Source organism: Ammospiza nelsoni, chromosome 15, assembly GCF_027579445.1.
Source record: "Ammospiza nelsoni isolate bAmmNel1 chromosome 15, bAmmNel1.pri, whole genome shotgun sequence".
NCBI lineage: Eukaryota > Metazoa > Chordata > Aves > Passeriformes > Passerellidae > Ammospiza > Ammospiza nelsoni.
Genome location: NC_080647.1, coordinates 2,723,683 through 2,746,813, shown reverse-complemented (window position 1 = coordinate 2,746,813; position 23,131 = coordinate 2,723,683). Strand labels below are relative to the sequence as shown.

The window sequence follows — 23,131 nt, the reverse complement described above, 5'->3', positions numbered from 1 at the left end:
GCGCCCCCAGGGCCAGCCGGGCCAGCACCGGGCCAGCCCCGCCGGGGGCCGGGCGAGCGCCCAGCGGCGGCGGCTGCCCCGCGGGGGGACCCGGCGCTCCGGTGCCCGCAGCCGCCCGGCCGGGGAAGGGCTGCCGGGCTGCGCTGCGGAGCCGCGCCGAGGTCAGAGGCTCTGCGCGCAACTTGGGTTACGCGGCCGGACCTCTGCGGACTGGTGCGGGGCTTCCAGAGCGCGACTGCCTTTCCGTCGTCTCGCGGCTGCAAAAGCAGATAATTGACTAAATCCAACAGAAATAAAACAAACTCAGGCTACCTAAAAGTTAGGATACCTTTTTTCCCCCCCTCCCCGTTTCTTTTACAATTTTATTCCCTATGTGGAAGTCGTGTGTGATTCGCGCTCGGCACACTGCATGGGAAGAAGCGGCTGGTGCTTTGGATCGAGGATTTGCTGTTGCAAAGCGGTCTAAGTTCCATGCTGTGGGGCAGCCTTCACTACTCTGAACGCCTTGATGGTGTGCTGAGGAGCCCATGTAGATTGGCATCTTGTGCAGAGAAGGCGCTTAAGGTAAGAAGGGGGCTTGGGGAAAAGGGGGATTTTTGTATCGTTTTATGTGATATCTTTTGTCCAGCATCCCTCCCTCCCCCGATTTGGAAGCAGAGCCTCAGCGGTTCATCCAGAGCAGTATGGATAGGCTGGAACCGATCAAGTAAAATGAAAGTCTGCTCCCGTGAAAAGTGCACGGAGCTCACAAGTGATTGCAAAAGCTGTATTTATTTTTAGTCTGGTAGCACAGCGCGGCGCGGATGTGTGCTCACGGCGCGGACACTGAGCAACTCGCCTAGCTCAGGAATGAGGAGATCCGCGGGCTCGCTCTCCGATGGGCAGTTTGCATTGGCTGCTGCATTTTGTTGAATGTGTACCCCCCGCTACCTCCCTAGAGCATCCCATCAGCCTGTTTGATTTGTTGTTTTTTGCAGATATAGTGCTTACTATTAATGAGAGGGGGTGAGGGATGCGAAAATAAACCCCAAAAAACCCCATATGGAACATTTTATTGATGTGATCATAATCCTGTAATGGAGATTGCATTAAATGAGGATTGCATCAAAATGCCAGGCTGCTGTGGAGAGCAGAGAAAGCAGAAACTATGCTGGATTGTAAATGAAGTTCTTTGATTGAAGGATTGTCTTGAACCATGAAGGGATGTCTGTAAGCTTAAAGTTGCTGTGTATGTGGAGTGCTGGAATGGGATGCAAACCAGATGAAGCTGAAATGTGTTTTAATTGACTCAGGCTCTGGATACAGTTAGAATTGGTTAGAGGCATTGCAGTGATGCCCAGTGAATTCTTGGTTTCAGCTATGGAGACCACGGAAAGGCAAGGAGAGAGCAGAACACAGAAAGGCAAGGAGAGAACGTGATCGTGTGGGGAAGGGAAGGATGGTTTGTGACTTCTGCCATCGTGGTACAGATCTTGCAGCCTGCAGGCTACAGGCAGAAGCCTTGCAGGCGATGTGGAAGGCAAAGGATTTGTGTCTTTACTCTCCTTTTGCAGCCTGGCTGTAGTTGCCTGTAAAGTAGCTGCGAGGTGCATGGCAAGAGGCAAGCAGGGACCTATTTGCCATTCTCGGACACTGAAGGAAACTGAGGCTGGGAGAGATGCAGTCGGCTCAGCTGATCTTGCTTTCTGAGCTTGAGTTGATAATGCATTTTGAGTAATTGTTGCTGCTTATCTCAATCGGCAGAGGAGGGGAGAAGATGTTCAAGTTTATTGAACCAAAGCAGAGCTGAGGACAGTAGATACTATCAGCTCACCCTTGCATTCTTTTTGTGCTCAGTTGTATTCTGGCACAGAGAACTGAGCCACAAAGAGCACCTTCTTCAAGCCTTGCTGAAAGGAAGCCCGAAGACAACAAAAAAGATTAAGTGAAAGATAAATTGTAACTTTTTTCTTGTCTGCAGTGGAAGTAGCATTGATCTGGCAGATTGCACAGGTCAAAAGAGGTAAGATAAGGAACAAAGTTGTTTATTTATTTATTTATTTACTAACATTCACGCACACGCAAACAAAGTTGGCGTGCGGAGAAACATCCCAGAGCGTGGATGCTCCATGGCTGAGCACCACCTAAGAAACTGATATAAACAGCAGAGAAATCCGTGTGACAACCCTCAACATTCCTTTCTGTAACTGCAAAAGAGTTGGTTAAATGCTAATTTGCAAACCAGCCCTGCATAGCTGATGTTCTCAGAAGGAATTTGTCTTCCCATTTGTGTGCAGAATCTCAGGTAACATCTCCAGAACTCAGTCTCTCTCTTGCTGTGTTTTTGGCATAAAGTTGAGACGGAAACACTTATTTTAAATAAAATGAGGAAAAGCAGTATAAGCCTGTTGAACTCCTCTTAAGCATTTTATTTTGGCAAAAGGCAACTTTTCTTGAATTGTAAGAGATAGGTTTAGAATATTCATGGCTTAACTCCAGGGAGCTTAGTGTTAGCTCAGTAGGCAGAAGGTTCTTTCTCTGAAGAGGTATCTGGAAAAGACATGTTTAAATTTCAAGCCACATTCAGTAGAGACTGTTGGTTTCCACATTTTAAAATAATTTTTTATGCCTCTTAGGGGAATGATGCTTAATCTGGGCAATAAAGCAAGTATTCCTAGCTTGCTTTTTTAATGGAAAGAGTATGCTCCAACTGTACTTCTGTATGTCCAATACTCCAGATTTTACTCTATTTTTTATCAAACAACAGCAATGGAAGAAATTTTGTCCTTTGAAACCATGGTTATCCATGCAGATCTTGGTGTGTATTTTTGCTACAGAAGAACTCTACTTCATGGCTGCATTGTTCATTCTTGAAGCATTTCTTTAAACGTGAGCCTCTCTATAGTTAAAGGATAATTTATATTCAGTGTAGTACTGTCTGCACAGTGGAATTGGCTTTATACATCACAGCCTCTGCAAAAAAAAAGAGATCAAAGATCTGAACCTGTGGTCCTGTATTGCATTTGTATTCTAGGTGGACTTGAGTAATCTCATAGTGGAGCCCCACGGTTAGGAGTGTGTCAGCCTTTCCATTAAAACACCCATTTGCTTAGGAATTTAATAGCTGGTTTAAGGACCGGCTCCAAGCTTAAATTGAAACATTCATACAGGAAAAAGAAAAAACAGATATCCAAAACAATGAAGTCTAATAGCATTTGGTGCTGTTGAGTGTATGGAAAGCTTAGCAGGAAACAACACCTGTATGAAAAATTGAGATGTTAAAAGGGAAAGAAAACCCGGAAAACCTTTCAAAAGGCCCTTTTGGATCCAGTTGAGTGTTTCTACCTGAATTTGAAAGGACCCTGCGGTTGTTAAACATTCAATAGGACTTTTCTTAAGGGAGGACAGCACTGGCTCCAAGCAGGAATTAGTCAGATCTCTGTTCAGTTTCACGCCCTGTCAGAACGAATGCCTTTGGCACTGCTCCAGGTAGTTCTTTGGAGGGTTAAATTTCAAGAACAATAAACCCCAAACCTTGCATTGTAACCCATGAAGTTTTCCTTTCAATGAGCCAAAGAGAGCCTTTCAGTTTTGAATAGTGCTGATTGTCTGACCCAGGTGCTGGGAGCCTTTGGGGACGATGCTGCTGGCTCTCACTTGCCAGGTGCTCACCTGGAACAGCCAGCCCGGCAATCCTGCTTCCCCTCAGCTGACTGCCAGCGGGGACAACGCAGAACTCCTTTGTCTAAAGCATCCCGAAGCCTTTTCCTGGGAGTACAAATACATGTGGATCCCGGAGTACAGTTGCTCATGCTATGTAATGCCAGGGTTCGAGATGCAGCTTCCTGTATTCTAAATATTTTAGACTGGATGAAATAAATGAGCATTGTTTGCCATTTACATAAAAATTCTTAAGGGAGATTAATATTCTTCTGTCCCAATTACCTCTTACTGCAAAGAGTTTGCTGAGGGAATTTGTGGCATTTGTCTTTCTTTTGTGAAGTACCAGTGACCATGTCTGTCTTGGGTCTTTGAAAACTCATCCTCCGTGCAGATACACAGGGAGTAACATGATGTCAGGAGAAGTTAATGTGAAATTAAAATACAGATGAAGAACACTGTGGGATTTAGTCTGTGGACACAATCAAATCATGGTAGTTTTAACAGTAAGTAAGAAACTGTGACACAATTAAGTATTCTTTTCCTTTGAAGTCTGTTGTCGTTGTGCTTGGTCAAATCCTGTTGGAAATTACTTCTGACACTTTTTGGAAATATATGATTTCCCATAGATTATGCAAGATTTAGCCTTCTTGATCCAACATGGCCTGAGCCAAATCTTCCTGCAATCTGTGAAAAAATTCCTAGTGGAGCAGGGCCTCCCATAACTGCTTTTTGCCTTACATTAAGTACATTTTTTAACTTCTGCCAGTCCTTCAGGAGTTCTGCATGTCCATGTGGTATTGAAGGCATTGCTGTCGAGCAGTTTTGCTTGCAGGGGTGGCAGAACTCTTCCAGTTTAACAGCAAATGCTTTACTACCTTTACAAGGAAGCTCTTTTTAAATGGTTGCTGTTCTCCTTAATTTAACTTGCATAAGGAACCTAAGTAACCAGACCATCAAAGAGCCAAATGCGTTGTTAGAGAGACAGATTAATGTTGAAGTCACTGGAGACTTCCAAATTCAACAGTGAAATTACAAGCAGAGGTGCCCACTGTCTTTAAAGCCATTGCTGGGGGGTTTGATGTGGCAGTTCCCATGCTCAGAAACTTGTGCTTTGTCTTCCTGCCAAGGGAACATCTTGCCTTGTGTTCTACTTTGATGTGATATGGTTGTTTGGGGGAAGATTTTCTTCCTCCAAGCCGGTCTAGAAATGAGATGTCACTGGTGATGTAGTCTGTTTGCATATCAGTGTTTATCTGTTACATCCTTAAGGACATAGTTTTATTATTGTTGTAGGAATTTAATTAGTAATTATGTACGCTCGACGCTGTCTACTGAAGTAGCAGGAAATACATGCTAAAGGGGAAAAAAATCAAGTGTAAGTTTATAATGCTTATGCACAGCATATTTCATTTAACCAACTGTGCCATCTTGTTAAATAAATAAATGTATATGTATGGAAATGTATGATGTGCTGGATACGTGCTCTCACACGTGGGCACGCTGCAGCCACATGCACTCATGTTTCCAGCTGTAGTCCCTGGCACAAGGCACAGGCATGCCCACCCCAAGGAAATTGTGAAATGCTTGGGGGATGACTGAACTGCATCAAATGGAGCATGGGGAACAGTTATAAAAAAGCCACTCTCTCCCTCCAGCCTGTAACTCAGATTTCATTAGTTCACTTTTTTAAAAATAATCCTCTTGAGAAAGGAGGTTTCATGACTGAGTTTTCATCTCTGCTGATGGAAGGAATCATTTAAACCCATGTTTAGTCATATCTCCAGGTTCTGTGATTGCTTTTGTAGTTATAAAAGTTTGTGTCTCCCTGTCTCCTGACAGATGTGGAGTTGTGTGTCCTGACAGGCACACAGTTACCTGGATCTTTGCTTTTCCTTGGGTGTGATGGTATTTTTCTCCCTGAAATGGAGCCTAGCTTCAATTGGAGGCATCATGTCAAGGTGCAATTTGGATTCACAAACTGGAAAGAGATTTTCCTAAGACTTGTGGGATGTTTCTGGTGAAAGACCTAGACTTGTTAAATAGCCAAAGAGAATGCCCTAGCATTCCCTAAAGAAAAGTGCAGAGGAACTCTAGTGGTTGGAAATTCCATTAAATGGTGACTTTTAAAGAGCTGTAACATGCACACATAACTCTGAACTCAAATGATTTAGGGCCTCAGTGTAGTAGTTTGTTTAGATTATAGTTGCTGTCAGTAATTTATAAATATATGGAGGATACAAGGATGAAACTAAAGCTATCATTAAAGGGAGTAATGGCTTCACTATGTCAGCCATTTAATTGACCCTTGGAAAATGTACGTGGCAATGTGTTGTAAATCAAAATCAGGAGTGCAATGCAACACAGGAACAATTTTGGGGATGAAAATTGGGGAAAGAATACGTAAAATTCATTTTCTGTTCATCTCCCTACCTTGTCCTCACTTGAGGCTTCCCAGAATGAATGGATTCTAGTGAAGGGTTTTGAAACAGTTTCTGGTAATTGGGACTGTCCTCCAGGAGATCAGCTTGTCAGCTGAGTGTACATCCAGAGATCTTTGTTTAAAATTCATGTTCAGGAGACCTGTAATTTAATGTCTTATTGAAGAAAATGTGATATATAAAGTAAATCAAGAGTTTTGCTCTCCTAGCTTGTTACAGAGGCCTCGTCCTCTGACCAAGGGGCAGCTCAATTGGCAGTTATTACTTCTTTATCTGCTATGATTCCACCAGAAACTTCAGGAAAAAACCCATATGCTTGTACATGTGCAATTGTTTATGGAATTAGTGAAATCTGAGGAGGGAAAGTTGCAGAAGGGACCTTGGATTCTGAGAAATAAATGTATTCTAATTGTTTGTAATCAATCTGGAATGATGATGACTAGAAAAGTAGAACTATCATGAGATTTTTGGTATTCACATATTCCCCCACCATATATAAGCCCTTTAAATATATCTAGGAGAACACCATAAACCACAATTTCTTAGCAAGAAACTCCTTTAAAATCCCTCTTTAAACAATTGCAGGATTATCAGCCATCAGTTACAGTTACTTGTTTTTTGACAACGTGCGCATTCAAATATCAAGGTGTATCTTGTTTAGATTTATCCACATAGAGAAAGAAAACCATTTTCATGAACTGGGAGTACCCTAAAGCAGAATGCAAAGTATGTTTGAGATCAGTTCACAGAACATTAACTTGAGGTGTTTCAAGCTAGAAAGGGTGAGAAAAAAGACACTTGGCATATCATTAAAAAGAAAAAAAAAGAAAAAAGTTGACCACTTAAAAAAGCCAGAAATCAAAGACTTGAATGCTTTCAAAGAAATGGCTCACTTGTGTCTCTGGTCAGAAGCTGTTGTGTTCTGGCTGAGGAATGAGGTGGGATGTGTTGAGTGCTGGCAGCCCTGTGAGCAGTGAGCCCTCCTGGCTGTGTCTGTGCCGAGCCATCGGCGGCTCTGAGCAACCTGAGCTTGTGTGCAGAAGGGAATTATCCCTGGTGCCTCAATTCCAGGGGCTCTCCGAACAGTTTTCAGTGTTTTAATGGAAGAACTTAAAAATTCCTGCTTTCTTCCATCCCTGAGAACAAGGTAAATTGAATTTACTCCTGCCCGCTCTTTCTCACCTTCTAAATTTGACTCAACTGTCTTTGAAATAAATTCGTTATTTGAAGCTGAAAAGTTGGTGCTTTGATGGTTGAGTTTGGGGCCAATTACTCCTTTTTTAACATTCTGTGTTTTGTGGCTCATTAAATGGTTAAACATCAACCAGTCAGTCCAGGAAAAGCAGTGGAACCCTCAGCACTGGAAAAAGACATGGTTACATATAGGACAATCACACTAAACAAGAAATACTACACTAAACAAGAAATATTCTCTCTACTTTCCATTAACCTAAAATTAGACAACAAACAGAAGTTAAAACACCGAAGGAAGTTTATAAACAGGAAAAGAACTGGATGAAATTTACCTGAATTTATGATGAAAATAATTTACTTTTATTAATAAAATCATAGATTCCTGGTGGAATTGTGAGTTAAATCTGAAATCCATTGTAATATCCATTAAACTGAAGAAAAAGGTAAATGTGCTGGTAATTTTTTTTATGCTAGGACAGTATTTTTGTGATGGCATTGCCTTCCACAGCTTACATTCAGTAGGAGGTTCCTTACAATATGAATGGAATTTGGCTCCAATTCCCTGTTTGAGTAGTACTCGTTGGAATCATTGGGTAGGGAGATTTTAAAATACAAAAATAAATCTTAATTAAGCAAGTATTATTGCTCTTTGGGGCTGCTTAACATCCTATACTGGGTCAGTTGCCCCATAGCTGCTTCCTTTGGCTCTTTTTTATCCTGCAGGTTTCAGGTTTTGGTCATTGTTCAACATCAGTGGGAAGACATAAACCCCAGAATATTTGCCTGTTAAATTTGATGAAAACTTTATCTGGCTTTATAAAAATGCCATTTGCTATGAGTCCCCTTAATGTCAGTGTGCTTTTGTTGTAGTGCACTTAACAAGAGAAGAGGATTTAAAAAGTAATGTCTGAATCCAAAATTGTGCAACGTGCCTCTGCAAAAAAATGTGGAGAGTCTCAGTTCTTTACATGTAATTCATTTTGGCAGGTACAGTACTTTTAGGCTCTATTGTATTATAAATACTAAAAAAAAAGCATTGAAAGGAATCATTGGAAAAAGGTTTAAGAGGCTGGCAGGTGTGGCTACTGCAGGATTAACTAAATTCTGTAAGCGCAGCCACTTCAGAGTATTGGATCTGTGTCTTGATTCAGTCATTACTGGAGCAGAAATCACTTTGCTGATCTGCTGAACTGCGAGACACTGGTTGATGGAGATACTAATCAGCCCACAGAAATTGCTTTCTGAAAAATTTGGGATGCTCCAGTGATTAAAGGGATAACTTGGTCAGGACACCCCTTTAAGTGCTGTGTAGGTGGTTACATGTACATATGAAACTTATGTAAAACCGTGGCACTACAAATAGGTCTTTTGGAAACCTCTGAGGGGAAGTGAAGTGGAAATGATGAAATTTCAAGATGCTCTTGGAAACAGCTTCAGCGCGTTACTATGGTAGTAAAATACCTGTTGATGAGCCTCACAAAAGTTAGTTGTGCTCAGATATTTCTTAGTCTGAGGGCTGAGGGAATTAACATTTTTAACAGACTGTTTTGTGATCCATAAGACCAGTTTTAGGATGATATTCATCATTTTGTGAGCCACATTTATGGCAGATTTTCCTCCTTTCCTTTTATTTTTTAATGTTCTTTCACTGATGTCATTTTTACAACCTCAGCCATAACAGTTTTGGAGGGAGAAACGTCAAATCCATTGTGGGTTGCCAACAGCCATTTTCCCATTTTCCTTCTCAGCTTTTGAAGGTTCTACTCAGTTTTTGAAGGACCCTGGAAATGGGAGGCCTATTTGGAGTCCCATATTTCCATCAAAATGAAGAGTTTCCTGCTGTTCTTGATACCAGTGTGATTTTAGGCTGAGTTCTACATGCCAATTTGCACTAGCTCCTTTGCCACTTGACGTTTTCTGAATGTAAAACCTCTGCTCACTGAGTTTCCTGGTGATTGGAAGTGCTGCAAGCACATTAGGTAATCTTGGTAGTAAACCAAAAGAAATACTTGAAGCGGATTCTCCTTTTCGCTCACTACAAAAATGTTCACTGCAAATACAGAAGTATCCTTGGCAATGTTCAAAGCTTGACCCAAGGCCCTGAGCAGCCTAATGTAACTTAGAAGCTGGAAGCAGGTTTGGCTAGACAGACTCTCTAGAGTCTCCCAGTCTGAACTTCCCTGTGCTTCTATAAAAAGACATTGACTCCTCTATGTAGGTCACTGCTTTTTGCCTTGTCTCAACTGTGATTTTTCGATCAAATTCAGGAGCTTGCTCTGTCCTTGCTGTTCTGGTTGTTCAGGTGGTGGAGAGGAGCAGGACAAGGAGAGAAACCAACCAGTGAGCAGAGTGCTGTTATTTCTGGGTTGGATCTCAGCGCTGGTTGCTATTCCTGGCTCACAATGTGCTATTTGGTGTAATTTTGGAGGCCTCCTTCAGCTGAGGTTATAGAGACAAGGCTGCCTTCAACAAGTCATCTCTTCACTTTGAGCAGGGCCCTTCTGAATACAGGTTGAAGCACTGCTTTTGATCTATAAAATCCTTTTAGTTTCCTTTCTCTTTCCGAGGAAACCCTGCTGTTCATTTTTGTTCTTCTTTAAAGGCCAACTGGAAAGCAGAAGCCTCAGCTTTATTAACAGAGCTGAGGGCAAGAGAACCTGAGACTGATTCTTTTCCCTTAGTCCTACAAAACTTACATTAGTTGACATTCAGAGCTGTAAGACAAACTTGTTAATTCAGTTTTTCCTGAGGGTTTTCTGGGGTGGACGCATTAGCTTGAGTGTAATTTTGTTTGTATTTGTGAGGAGTGTTCTGCTGATGCTTCATGTTGATGGTTTATTGCTCTTGACTACAAGAGTGACTGGAGGTGGATTGGCAGATTCCCTACAGAAAAATGCGAGAAATGCAGTTTCTAGAGAGGGACTTAACAATGTGTGGCTGGGAGGATATGAGAACAAATCAGTTTGAGAATAGACAATGCTTTTATGGGCAGAAATTTAAGTACTTTGATTAAATATAATAAAAGATCCCTACAAATGAAACCAAGGATCATAAAAATCCTCTAAAAAGAATATTTATGGTTACAGAAGTTCTAATTTATTTGTTGTTTTATCATTGAATTATTTGTCAAAACAGGCAGTCAAACAAAAATTGTTCGCTGGGAAGCAACAATGAAGGTGCGTGAATGTGAACAAGCATTTCATGATTTTTGTTGTTAAAGCTTCATTTCTGGTAGTTTCACTTGCTTCCCATGCTGTCTGTCTAACATGATGTCATTGCTTTTTTTTTGTACATCTAAAAGGATCATAATACTGCCTATTCTAAATTTAGCTGAAATTTAGATTGAAAATTACTTCCGTGGGTTTGTGTTGGTTTATTTGGGCCAATTTTCACTGAAAGCTCAGCAGAATACTGCAAGTACTCATTCAGTATTTTCCATCCTTGACTCTTGCTGTACCATTTTGTTTCTGCTGTCTGCAAAAGAACATTTCCCCTTAAAAATACTCAGGTGTTACTAAATATTTCAATGAATGTCTGCTGCATGCAGTAGGTTGGACATTTAGCGTAGTTGTTCCACAATTATGGACTGTTTCCTTCAGATTCCATTGATGAAAACTGCTTATCCTAATTATTTGTTTATCTTAATGAACGTGTGGTAAAGGCTGTATTGCATTTGAACCATTAGACACTCTCAGCCTGATGTTTTCAGAACCCTGCAGATGTGGATTTTAAATAAATGAAAAGAGCAGATGGCGTACAGGGAAATCTTGGGTAGGCCAAGAAGCTAAATCAAAGTTTCCCTGAGTTCCAGGAGGTACCTTATGTAGGGACTGCTTTTCCATTACTAGAAAATTTAATAATAAAGTGTTGATCTACTAAATGTTGTAGAATCTCCTAATTATGCAGAATATTCTTTAGGAAAATCCTGAGCCATAGCGAGCTATCTGTACCATGTACTCTGCTTTTTAGAGTGCATTTTAACGTGGGGCTTAGGCTTGCTTTGAGACAATCAACCCTGATGGTGCTGAATATAAAAAATGTCAATATAATTAGTCATCTCCAGCAGAAAATAATTTTTTGCCATTTTTTCCCTGTGTGGAGGAGGGGATGAACTGGTTTTCAGTTACTCTTTATCATTTCGGTTTCTATTTTTGCCGCCGACTGGGAACATTTACCAATTACTTTTATTCCATCTTGAATTTAGAGATGGCTATCTCACGAGATAAAGATTTAGAACTGAAATGCCCTGGTGAACCAGAATGAGCTGATGGGAATTCAGCAAAAGCTTCTCCTTGCCTGATGGTCAGGAATAGGACACAGCACTGTCCATGGTCAGCTTTGGACATAAAGTGAGCTACTTACACCACTCCAGTCCTAACCCATGCTCTTTTAGTTAACATACTGCAATTGTTCAGGGTAGAAACTTTATATTAAATCTTCTGGGTGAGGTACATATATATGAACTGTTTCTGTTTTGCTTTGCATTGGTGCAACTGCAGTAAAAGTTATGCAAATAAAGGATGGTGCCCAGAAATTCAAAACACATATAGTTGTTCTGATCCTCCCCTGATTTGAATTACCCTAAACAAATTTCAAATATCCATAATTTCAAGCATATCTAGGCAAGAGAGTGTAATTTAATATATAGTTACCATCAAAGATACCATGTATGGGCTCTATGACCACAGGGAAATCACAGATTTTCAATTTCCCTTGGAATGTGTTCATTATTAGAAAGTGTTATCAGAGTATTGTTTGTTGTAGGAGAAGAAAATCCTGTTCAAGTTTTTAATGAATCTCTTGAGAGAGTCATCAGATTTACAGGTTAAAAAAACTGTAAACATTCTACTGGGAGCAGTCGTTAAAGGGAAGATGAATGTGAGTGATCTGCACACTTCTTCTGAAGCAGAAGCCCTGAAGATGATTTACAAACCAAAAAGCTGTTTCTCTTTAAATGATCTGTGTTGCTGCATTGTGCACTGAAATACAAAGTAGGACTAAAGTAAGTCTGTTTGCAAAATCAGAACCAGATTCACTGTTTGGAGAATTTTTTAGGTATGACTACAATGATCTGAGTTTAAAGGGAAGAAGCCTGAGATAAATGTTTCCTTCATTTCTAGATTTCAAAAACCAGTGCAGTGCCAGAAAAACCCCTTCCTGAACAGATAATCAATTTGGAGGGTCTTGTGTTCTGATTTCCTCAATTAAATGAAAATGAATTAATAAAAGGTTTGTAGATTGAATAAATGAATTAAAAAAAAAAAAGGAAAAAGAAGTTACATTTTTTGGTAAATTTACAAGTGACAGCAGAGGCCTGGTTAAAGGTTTGTCTTTCCACAAGGCACTTCATACCCTTGACTACTCACTCAAGCTTGACTGACCCAGCAGCAATGCTGATAAAAACTCATCATTTGTGATGAAATTGCTTCATCATTTTTTTATCTGAAGCATTACAGATGCAATAAAGGGAATGGTTTTGAATATACTACTAAAAGATAAAAGGCAGATAAGTATTTCTAAACTAACTTGTCAAAAACTTCGATCCTTGAAAGGTTTTAATTGGTCACCTAAGATTCAGCTGAAGATGTTTTGCAGCCAAATATCTCCTGTTTCTTCAGAAAACTCCAGAAAAGGAATGGGAAGGACAGTTTTCTTGTATTTGGGGTGAATTCTGGCATTTTTTGGTTGGTGTAGCTCCTCAGTGAAGCGCAAATGCTGTGAAAACTTGGAGAATAAGGAAACGTGAGCTGTGTCCCCCCCACATCTGTTGAACACAACAACAGGGGTTTCACAGCCACTCAGCTTTCCAAGAGGTCACCCCCTCTGCAAATAATATGCAGAACAAACTGCTGTACTCACAGAGCCTCATCATGACGAGCAGGGTGTATTTCAGCTGACACTGCCATTCACAACATCATCTCACCAGTTTAGTACACAACTGCCAATCTGAATTTATTGTCAGACTGGAAATAAGCAGGGCTCCAAAGTAAAATCGCCATCACACCAAAAGGATTGATGTTTCTGCTGAATTTTCTTAATGTTTTGTAAAGATTATCTGCTGCTGAGTAGTTTTTTGAAGATGTGTGTATGTGCATTTTAGTTTATTCTTTTTTTTTTCCTGTTAAAAGCCGATGTGGGCCCATGTGTAGGCACGGACATGCTGTGGCCATAAAAGGCATGATTTATGTCCTTGGTCTAAGCTGGACATTAAACTTTCAGGCTTTGGGCAAGCTCCTTCATGAGGCAGACCCAATAAAAATCCATCTCTGACCTGGCACATGTGCAGAATCCTCTTGAGCAGGCTTCAGCCATGGCGTTTGTAACAGCGTGGCTGACCAGAAAGGTAAATCAAGACAAGAATAAAGACTTCAGGTCTGCTCTTGCATAAGGCTGAAATATCACAAAATGTAAAGGAATGCACTCATCCAGGCAGAATGATTTTTGTGATGCAGCCTGCTGGTGGGAGGTTAATGAAAACGCCTTGTGACGTGCTTTGTACTGACGTTGTGTTTGGGTGTATCTTAAATACCGGTGGTGCAATGGTAGATCTTATGTTCTTTACATTCCTTTTTGCAAGAATTTACTCGTGGACTGTCATTTCTCGACATGACTGGAAAGCATTTTGCCAATTTTCATTTTCCACTGCCACCCTTCTGTGCCTGTTTGTCTCCCACTGACTCCTACTTTTCCACAGACACGGGCCCTGGAAGGAACATTTCTTGCTAGGAAAGCTCATCGTGCCAAAAGATGATTTGCACTCCTAGAACTCTGCTTCACAAAGGCTTGCAAGATTTTAGGAAAGATGCCAGCTAGTGCACAGACAGTTTGGCTCTCCAAGCCCAGCATTAAGGTTAACAAGTTGTAAATAGCTTCATGTTGCCATTATCTCCCAACCCCTCTGCTTTCAGGACACCATGAGGACCATAATAAGAATGTTGTTCATTGCTTGTTGTATTTTTCCTCTTTCTCTTGCCCAACACTTACCAAAGAATAAGGTTTAAAAGTTGGACAGCTTGATGTGATTCTTTCATCTCACTGACCAGTGATTTACTGGTGGAACTCTAACTAATGGATCACTGAGATGAGGGGAAAAAACTGAACCCAAACCTGCCACTGTTTTTTTAACGAATTATTTAAAGGAAGGCATCTTGGAATAGAAAGAAAAATTGATTTTTTTTCCCTACAAAAATAAATACGGTGTTAAGAGAGCTGAATATATTTACAGTATCTCGTGTAAACTTTCATACATGTATAAGGCTTTCTTGCAGCTATATAAATCTGCACATCTTGATTGATGTCTTTTGAGCTGCACTGACTTATAAAAAACATGGATTGTATCTAGCATATGCCACTCAAAGTTACAGTATCTCCTTTTTCAGACATATATAAAAATTCAACTTTGTGCATTTAATGAAAAAAATATTTTCAGTGCTTAGGAGATGCTTGCTTTGCTTTGAGAATATCTAATGTATTAACTGTTCCATGAATGCTCAGTGAAGTGGCCAACTTGGGAAAAAAAAAAGATTAATTAATCTTTATTAGTATATTTTTTTCTCATGCAACAATCATTTCCTGACCCAGGAAGAGTTGTTCTGTCAAAATGTGGAATTCTGTGTGACTATTTCTTTCCAGCACTGATCCCAGAGACACGCTAGCCTTGGATGTGCTGTGAAAGAAGTGAAGCCTGATGTCATTCTCCTGTTAGTGTCCTCTGTCTGAAAACACAGAAAAACATTGCTTGATTTGGTTTGAAGAAGAGTGAAATTGGTCCATGCAGACACAAAATAAAGGCAGCAGTGACAGGAGTGCTACACCAGCAGTACTGGTGGCAGCACCACTGGACAGGGGACCCAGCCAGGAGCAACAGAATTCCCATGGTGGTTTCCTCCCAGGGGTTTTGGATGTATCAGGATAACAGAGAGAGAACAAGCTGGGCAAACCTCAGTGCCTTAACTTTTTGTGTCAGCAGCTGATCATTCCTTCATTCATTTGTTCATTCATTTTTGCCCATTCATTTTGGAGGGATGGAGGAGAATACGTTGCATTACCTGGGAGCTGCGTTGAGTGCCTGAGCTGTGTCTGCCCTAAGCCTGGTAAATTTACAGGGGGAAAGAACCAGAGCAGAGTCTTGGAGGAAATCTCCTGGATGAGACGACTTGGCTGCAGAGGTGCATGGCTGGAACTGCACAGCACTGAGATGAAAGTGCTGCAATACCAAGGCAGAGTGCCAGGGTGAGGGGAGTGTGTGCACACAAAGTGTGGCACTGGAGCTTCACAATAAAGACAGGCTTTGAGGCAAGACTGAAGTACTGAGGAAGAAATCAGAAAGCCTCAGCCCTTTTGCCAAGCTATCAGGGAACACAAACCAAGATGAAACATTAAATTCTCATGGAGAAGCACCCAAGTGCTGAAGGAAAATGCTAAAATGTGCAGATGAAGTTGATGGTTCCTAATTCAGAGTGGTTAAGAGGCAAAAACAGAAGTGCAGAGTTAAATAATGCTGAACAGAGGATGCATGGAAACTGTCAAATTAGTTTTTTTTTTTCTTTGCAACTAAGTTTTTGGGGAAGCTGATGTTGTGATTCAGTCTGGCTTTGATTGACATCCTGCTTATGGCAACATCAAAGGATTTATTGGAGTTTTGGTACAAATGAGACACTTTACCCAAAGCATAGGACAGAATTACAGAATTCTAGTATGTTGCAACAGGGATGATATTCCATACTAGTACAGAGAATTACTGTGTTTTTACTATAAAGTTATGTGAGAGATGCAGAAATATTTTGCTCTGTATAAGATCCAAAGGGGTAAATTATTTTGGTAAAATCTCCCCTTAGGAGGATTAAATTCTACAAAATCCTACCCAATGACATTGACATACCTCAAGTTCAATGGCTGACATGTTTGCAGGTTTATCATATATGAATCCTCCTGTCAAAGGTCTTCATGAAAGGTTATTCTAACTCACCCCATTTCATTTAATTCCTGTAAACTCAGTGCATACTAATTCAAGAAAAGGAACTAGTTTTTAATATGTCAGGAATGTAATGTGTCAGTTTCTTCAATATTCATCTCATGAATATTCATGTATTTTTGTCAGTATGTCTTCATTTCAGAAGTAGTTAAGGGACTGTAAGATAGATGGTGTCCTGTGAGTGCTGTGGAAATTTGCTGAAGGGAAATGAGATGCAGGGTTTAGCAGAATGGGAGACACAGCCCTTCTAGCTTATTTTCAGGCAAAATGTGATGAAACTGTAGAAAAGGCGAGACAGGTTCAAAATTCAGAGGCTCAACTCAGCCCTGGGTAAACTTGTCCCACTGCAATAATGGCTGAGGAACCAGAGTGGTGGCAATTTGTGTGTGAAATTGTATCTCTGTAAAATAATGCACGTTTGCCATGGCTCAGTGCACCTTGTGAGAGAACACTGCTTGTACCACACACGTGGTGCTGCCCGTGGAGTTGGTTAGAGGCCATTTCACTCTGCTTTTACTTCATTAGAAATTGCTCTGTCTGCACTTGTATAAACCATTGCTGCGTGCAGGCACTGCCTCAGACTGCCAGCAATGCTTTTTTCTTTGTTGCAGAGCTTTTCTGTAGAGATAAGGCTTTTAGTTTGATGTTAAGAGCCAGTTTATTCTTTTATTTTGCTTTAGTTTAAAGGTTTCACGGTTCTGATTAGTGTGCCAATTATGAGGATGACAGAAATACCGCCTCACCTGACACCACCAGGGCTGTTTCACTTTTCTTCACCTGTTTATTCAGATAGCAAATGACATGCACTTCCAGAGGACACGGTATCTCATGTTCCGTGCACATTCTGACAGATTGATTGGACAAAACATGGAGCCAATAGGAAATATGGAAAATGCATGTTGACTGCCATGTCCCATAATGTTCTTTTCATGGAATAAGAGGAGAATTGCCTGGTGCAAGGTTTTCACATGTTCAGAGGCTGAATCACACAGATGTGTATGGAAGGATCCCTCAGAATGGAAAAGAATGATCTTGGAGCAGCCAAATTTTTCCCTTTATCCTTCAAGTGTTTGCAGTGTTGGTGTGTAGCACTGAACATGTTGTAGCTCCACAGACACTGGAAATCTGGGGGAGAATTACTGGAGATTCAGAACAAATTTTGTACAAGATCCAAGTCTCCCCTGGGCAAATACAGCGTGTTGGGAACTTGGGAAGAATGTATGTTATGTAACCAGGCTCAGTTTCACAGCTGATTTAGAAAAAAGGGCATTTTGCTTCCCAGAATGAGATCTGGGGAAAGAAATTTTATCTTGATCAAATGCAGCAGCTGCTGCAGTTTATATTCAAGTGTGATGCAAATCAAGCCCCCTTTTCTGCTCTGTTCCATTCTGCCCAAAGAGGGAACCATTGTTGGTTTCTTTTTGTCAGAGAACTGGTCTGTGATTTGACCTCAGCAATTACAAATGATTATAAAAAAAAAAAAAAAAGATATACAAGTTCTGGAATATTTTAATGAAACATATAAACAGTTTAAAAATACTTAAGTGATGATTCTGTGTTGTAAGAGCCAGCTGCAGAGTACTTATAACTGGAGTATGTTAAACCATTTAAATATTCCAAACATTATGTACAACAGATCTTGTACTAATTCATTATGAAAACAGCAATTTCATTTAATCATTTATTAGCTATTTATAAGGTGTCTGCATATCAAGTATGCATACAGATTGTTGTTCTACCTGGCGACCAGAATAATGCTTGCCTGTGCAATCACTGCTGATTCTTTTTGGGGAGCATTGTTCTCAATTCCTCCACACCAGCACCTGTGGTTCTGAGATGGGTGTGTTTAACTGAGTAAATGAGTCTTTGTCCCCCCAAGAGGGGGAAAGACCCAAATAGTTCAGATTAATACCCAGACTTGAATGTAAGTCATTTATTGTTCATTTCTGGAATGTGAACAGTAGCCTTTGCCACTGTCACCATAAAGACAGCGAAGCAAGCTGCCCAAAAACTCTGCACAATCTCCGTGCCCAGAGGTTTGCAAGATCCAACTGGCCAGAACCTGCAGCAGTCTGCTGTGAATTGGGTTCTGACACATTTCAGGGCAGGAGGTTGGACTGTGGCCCTGCCCAGGGCTGTTCCAACGGGAAGGATTCTCTGGTTCCTGGGAAGTCCCGGCGTGGGGCTAAGCACAGTGCTGTCAGCTACCTGCTGTGTTTCCAAGGCTCTTAAACACACTCGGATTGCAGCACACAATGTGGGACCCCAATGAAAAAAGAAACACATCCATGCTGCAAGGTGTGCAATACTCTGTCGTGCTACGTGGTGTGTCCTGGTCCTTGGTGTTTTCCTCACACTGCTGCAGTGCTTTGGGGTTTTTCATGCCTGGCACAAGAATTTCAGTTTTCCCCTTGTGATAAATAGTTTATTTGATGGGTCTTACTGGACTGTAGGTGTAGGTACCACAGGATCCAACTGTTATTATTACTTATCTTACATCCATGTCTGAATTGTCTTCATTGTCTGATCATTAAAGCTTTGAGAACCTCAATCAAGAAGTTGCCACCAAAGTTAAAATATATCCAGGACTCCCAAATCCTGGAGCCACGACTCTTATCTATGTCCCATCAATATTTACTATTTAGGAAAGAGCAGTGTATTTGACATCATGTAATGCAATAAATGCAATACAAACAATAAATGCACAATGTGCCAAAGGGAGCATGCAGCCACCTTGCTGAAACGCACCTGAGGAGGTTCAGAGAATTCTTTTCCATGCCTGGCTATGACTCTGCCTGCTGCACAGACCAGGATGGGTCCTAAGTTAGGTGTGGATTGAACATGACTGGTGAAATCCTTAGACACTGGTAAAGCTCTCACTGATGGGATTGTTTATCACATCTGGTCTTACCCCTGGAATGGGTATGTGAAGACTGGTGGAGAATTTGTAGGTCACCCCACTATATAGTCCTTTTCATAAATGTGCTTACAAAACATTTAATCTCATAAAGAGTGTGGTAAAGGGATAAGATTTTATTGCAAAAAAAAAAAAAAAAAGAAAAACAACACTTTCTCACACACCTCAGAACTTTCATTTTTTACTTTTCCATTTCCAAGGAGATAAATGTAAAAATTTCTCCTGCCAGCAAAGAATTGATAAACTACTGAAGACTTCAGATTTCCAGCTGATTCCCATAGTGATATGTTGCTTTGTCCTATTGGTGTTAAAATGCTGGATGCAAGTTTTCAGCACTGATGTGTTTGAGGACAGCTATACTCTGTTAGGTGATTCTCACAAACAATGAAAATGTGGATTATTCACAGAGACTTGGCATTGTTTGTGATGTTCTATGCCAGTGCACCTGCATTAGCTCCACTCTTTTTAATACCTGTGTTGTTATCACTTTTAGATCTGAGTTCACATTTTGTTGTAAATGCCTGTATTCATGGTTCCAATTGCCTTTTCTGATCTATAGATACATACTTACACATAAAAAGTCAGCAGTTGATAAAATGAAATGGCAGATAAGGAAAGCTGTGAAAAGCCTCAATCTCAAGTCGCACATCAGTACCTGTGGGCCTTCAAAAGGGTGGCACAAATGGCATTCAATCAAAATTAATATCATTACAGCAACAGCAATTGAGCTAATAAAGTATTTCAGGGATTATTGACAGCCTGAAAGGAACTGCTGCTTGCAGTAGTCAACAAAACTCATCTGGCTATTAATCACCAGGAATACCTGCAATGAAATCCTCATTGCTGTTATGGCTTGAAATTGTTGGATACAGTGGTGTAGATTCTTTTCGCATAACAAACATTCATTTGCTGTTTATTAATTTTTTCAGTGTTTGCTCCTGAAATATATTTCCTAAAATAGCATAGAGGAAGGAAATTATCTAAAATTGTCTACAAGGGCTTGTATGAAGTGCTGCTTTTGCTGCTGCCTAGAAGAAATATGCTAGTCACTAAGTGACTCCCAAACCTGGTTTAAAATCAACAAGAATCCAGCAATGATGATCCCAAACAAAGCACAGCAAATAAAAAATCAAGGTTCATAAAAATATTTGTGTAACAACTTGCCTGGCACCCCGAAGAGAGCTTTCCTGGAGAAGTAATGCTATTTCATGTATATTTTGGTGTTCAAAGTTTGATAAATTCTTTCATTTATGCTCTTTTTCCTCCAGTGCACTTGCAGTGACTTAAATGAAAACTGTCTTTAGTGTTACTTGGTGTAACATTAACTTCCAGAGGCCCATTGCCTGAATTCAGAATGAGCTGCTCCTTGAACGTGTCACTGCCATGGATTGGCAATACTTGGTTGTGGGAATTGTGGAGGGAAGAGCACAGAATGCTGAGTGCTGGGATCCTGCAAGTGCAGTTTGGAGATCAATTCCATGGATTGGCAATGGTTGTGGGAATTTGGAGGGAAAAGCACAGAATACTGAGTGCTGGGATCCTGCAAGTGCAGTTTGGAGATCAATTCCATGGATTGGCAATACTTGGTTGTGGGAATTGTGGAGGGAAGAGCACAGAATGCTGAGTGCTGGGATCCTGCAAGTGCAGTTTGGAGACCATTCCCAAGCAGTGGGAGAGGCTCCCATGGGCAATCCAGCAAGCAGGAAAGCCAAACTGAGTTATGATCTTGTATTCCTTACAAAGCAAAGCAGAGGGAAGGAAAAAAAATCACATTTGTTGCTTGAACAGACCGTGGGAAGCTCTCCCTTCCACAGTGTGGCCTGATGCTGTGTTATCACCTGGATATCCTTTTATGTGCCTTACCAAAGTAATCTCTCTAAATTCCTTTTCAATTTATGCTCAACCAGGCTGATTTGCATGCACGTAGAAAAGGAAATGAGAAAGTTTTAAACCAAAAATCTGTATTCTTAGAATTTGATATTCATGTACATTTTTATGCATGGAATTCCCATTAAGATTACTAGCAAGATTTACTTACAAATCTTCCAGTCTGGAAGAATGATTAAATTCCCAAAGTTTTATGAGAAATAATGTATCTTGCTTTTCAGTTGTCAGTTAATGCTAATGAGGGTATGAACAATTACGCTCTCCTGTGTTTAAATTGACCAAAAGCTTTGTGTGAAGCTGATTTGAAAGCCACAGTTGGATAAGAATCCATGAGTTATTCATGTCTCAGAGGAAGTACTTTTTGGGTTGACTCTTGCTTCAGCTGCCGAATAATTTTTATGTTTTGTTTTTCTGCAGGAAAATCATTTTTAATAGCAATGTAAATATATGTGTGTGTAAAATAAGTATTGCATGAATATCAGTTAAAATTAGCATCACATTTCCCAAATAAATTGTAAAAGTTTAGATAGCCAGCCTTTGTTTTTTAAGGCTTCTTTTCAATTTAAGGAGTTAAAACTATAAGTTTTCTGAATTTGGTCTGTTGTGTGTGATGCAGCAAAAATTCCCATTCCTATTTAAATTAAAATACATTTCAACTTCAACCCATCCAACCGCAAAATGTCCCAGAACCTCGCCTCATTTTCTGTTTCTAGGGAAGCAGCACAGAATAAATTATTCCAAGTTTCAATGCTGCTCTCCAACTTGTGGGAAGCATTTGGTACATCGTTTTGCCAGACATATTCTACCAGAAAACTTGAATTGATAGAGGCATCTTAGCCTGGTAGTGATGAGAAGCCCCAAGAAAGATCTGCTGGTTTTGTCTGAGCTGTTACACAGTGATGCACTGTGCACTGTGCAGCTGTTGGAATCTATATGGTGAATTCAAACAAGTGCAGAAGGAATAAAATGGGAAAAGCTCTGAGAAGCAGTATCAGGATTGCAGTGCTGGAGCATGAATGGCTGCGGTTTTTTATCTGGGACAATTAGAAGAATTTTCATTGTTCTTCATGGTCTTCTCTTTGTATTATTTCTAACTAAGTGGGAAAAAATCTAAAGATTATATTGCATTTTAGGGCAAAATATCCTTTCTACCTATAGATATTTCCAAGTCCAAGGAAAATATTGGCAAAGAAGGGGTTTGATTTTATTGGTTGCTTTCATACTGGCAACACAAAAGTCATAAATTGCCTGAAATCCATCCAATAAATCCCAGAAATTAATTTAAAGGTGTGAACTCAGGTAGCACCAGTGTTTCAGCATAGAACTTGTGTTGATGAGGGCTGAGATAACTGCAGTGTGTTCATTTTTATGCAGAGTGATCCTGTGTTCTGACACATACAAATGCCTTGTGGAAGGACATTTTCTTTATGAACTTGTGCAAGTTTGCAGCTGAAGTTTGTCAGTGCTGAGCAGCAGCCAAGCACGAGGCACAGAGATCCTGTGTGCAGGCTGAGTGTTTGTGGCTGAGATCATGAAGGAATTCACCATCACTTTCAGTTGCCAGCTGATTTATAAACTTTTTCCCTATTGTTTTTATAAACTAGCTAATTTTCATTGAGTATCATGATTATAATATGTTATATTTTTTTCTTAAATTTTATAGGCATAGAGATTCAAATCTTTTGCTCCTTTTGCATTCTTTGTGCTATATTCAGCATTGACGTAGGTTGGAAATGGTTTGGCCAAGTATTTTATACAGAGCAGTTATTGACTGTTTTCCATTCTAACCACAGGCTCTGCATGGAGGAGAATTTTCTGATTTAGAAAAAGCCATATAGTTCTTTCCAGAATTCAGATTCCCAGAGTAGCTTCTTTTATATTGTTATACATATATATATGTATATATATAATACTGTTGTTCAGTGCCAAGTGGATATTGTGGATGGCAGCAACACCTAGAGATTTTCTTGTCTGTTACTCCTGTGCACGTTCATATTCCTGATTTCCATAATTCTGATTTGCCCTGGCCACTGGACACATTGGAGCGTGGAGTCAAGAATTCCAGAATTATTGGCAGAG

The 23,131-nt window shown here is 40.3% G+C and overlaps 1 protein-coding gene across 1 annotated transcript in view; it reads left to right on the top strand.

The window, feature by feature from the left end:
* The first annotated feature begins 239 nt into the window (after positions 1 to 239).
* Positions 240 to 23,131, top strand: part of PCDH11X (protocadherin 11 X-linked) — a 78,399-nt gene continuing 55,507 nt past the window's right edge. Inside the window, exon 1 of the mRNA XM_059483167.1 lies at positions 240 to 564. The gene's annotated coding sequence lies outside the window, so the exon portion shown is untranslated. The remainder of the gene's footprint in view (positions 565 to 23,131) is intronic.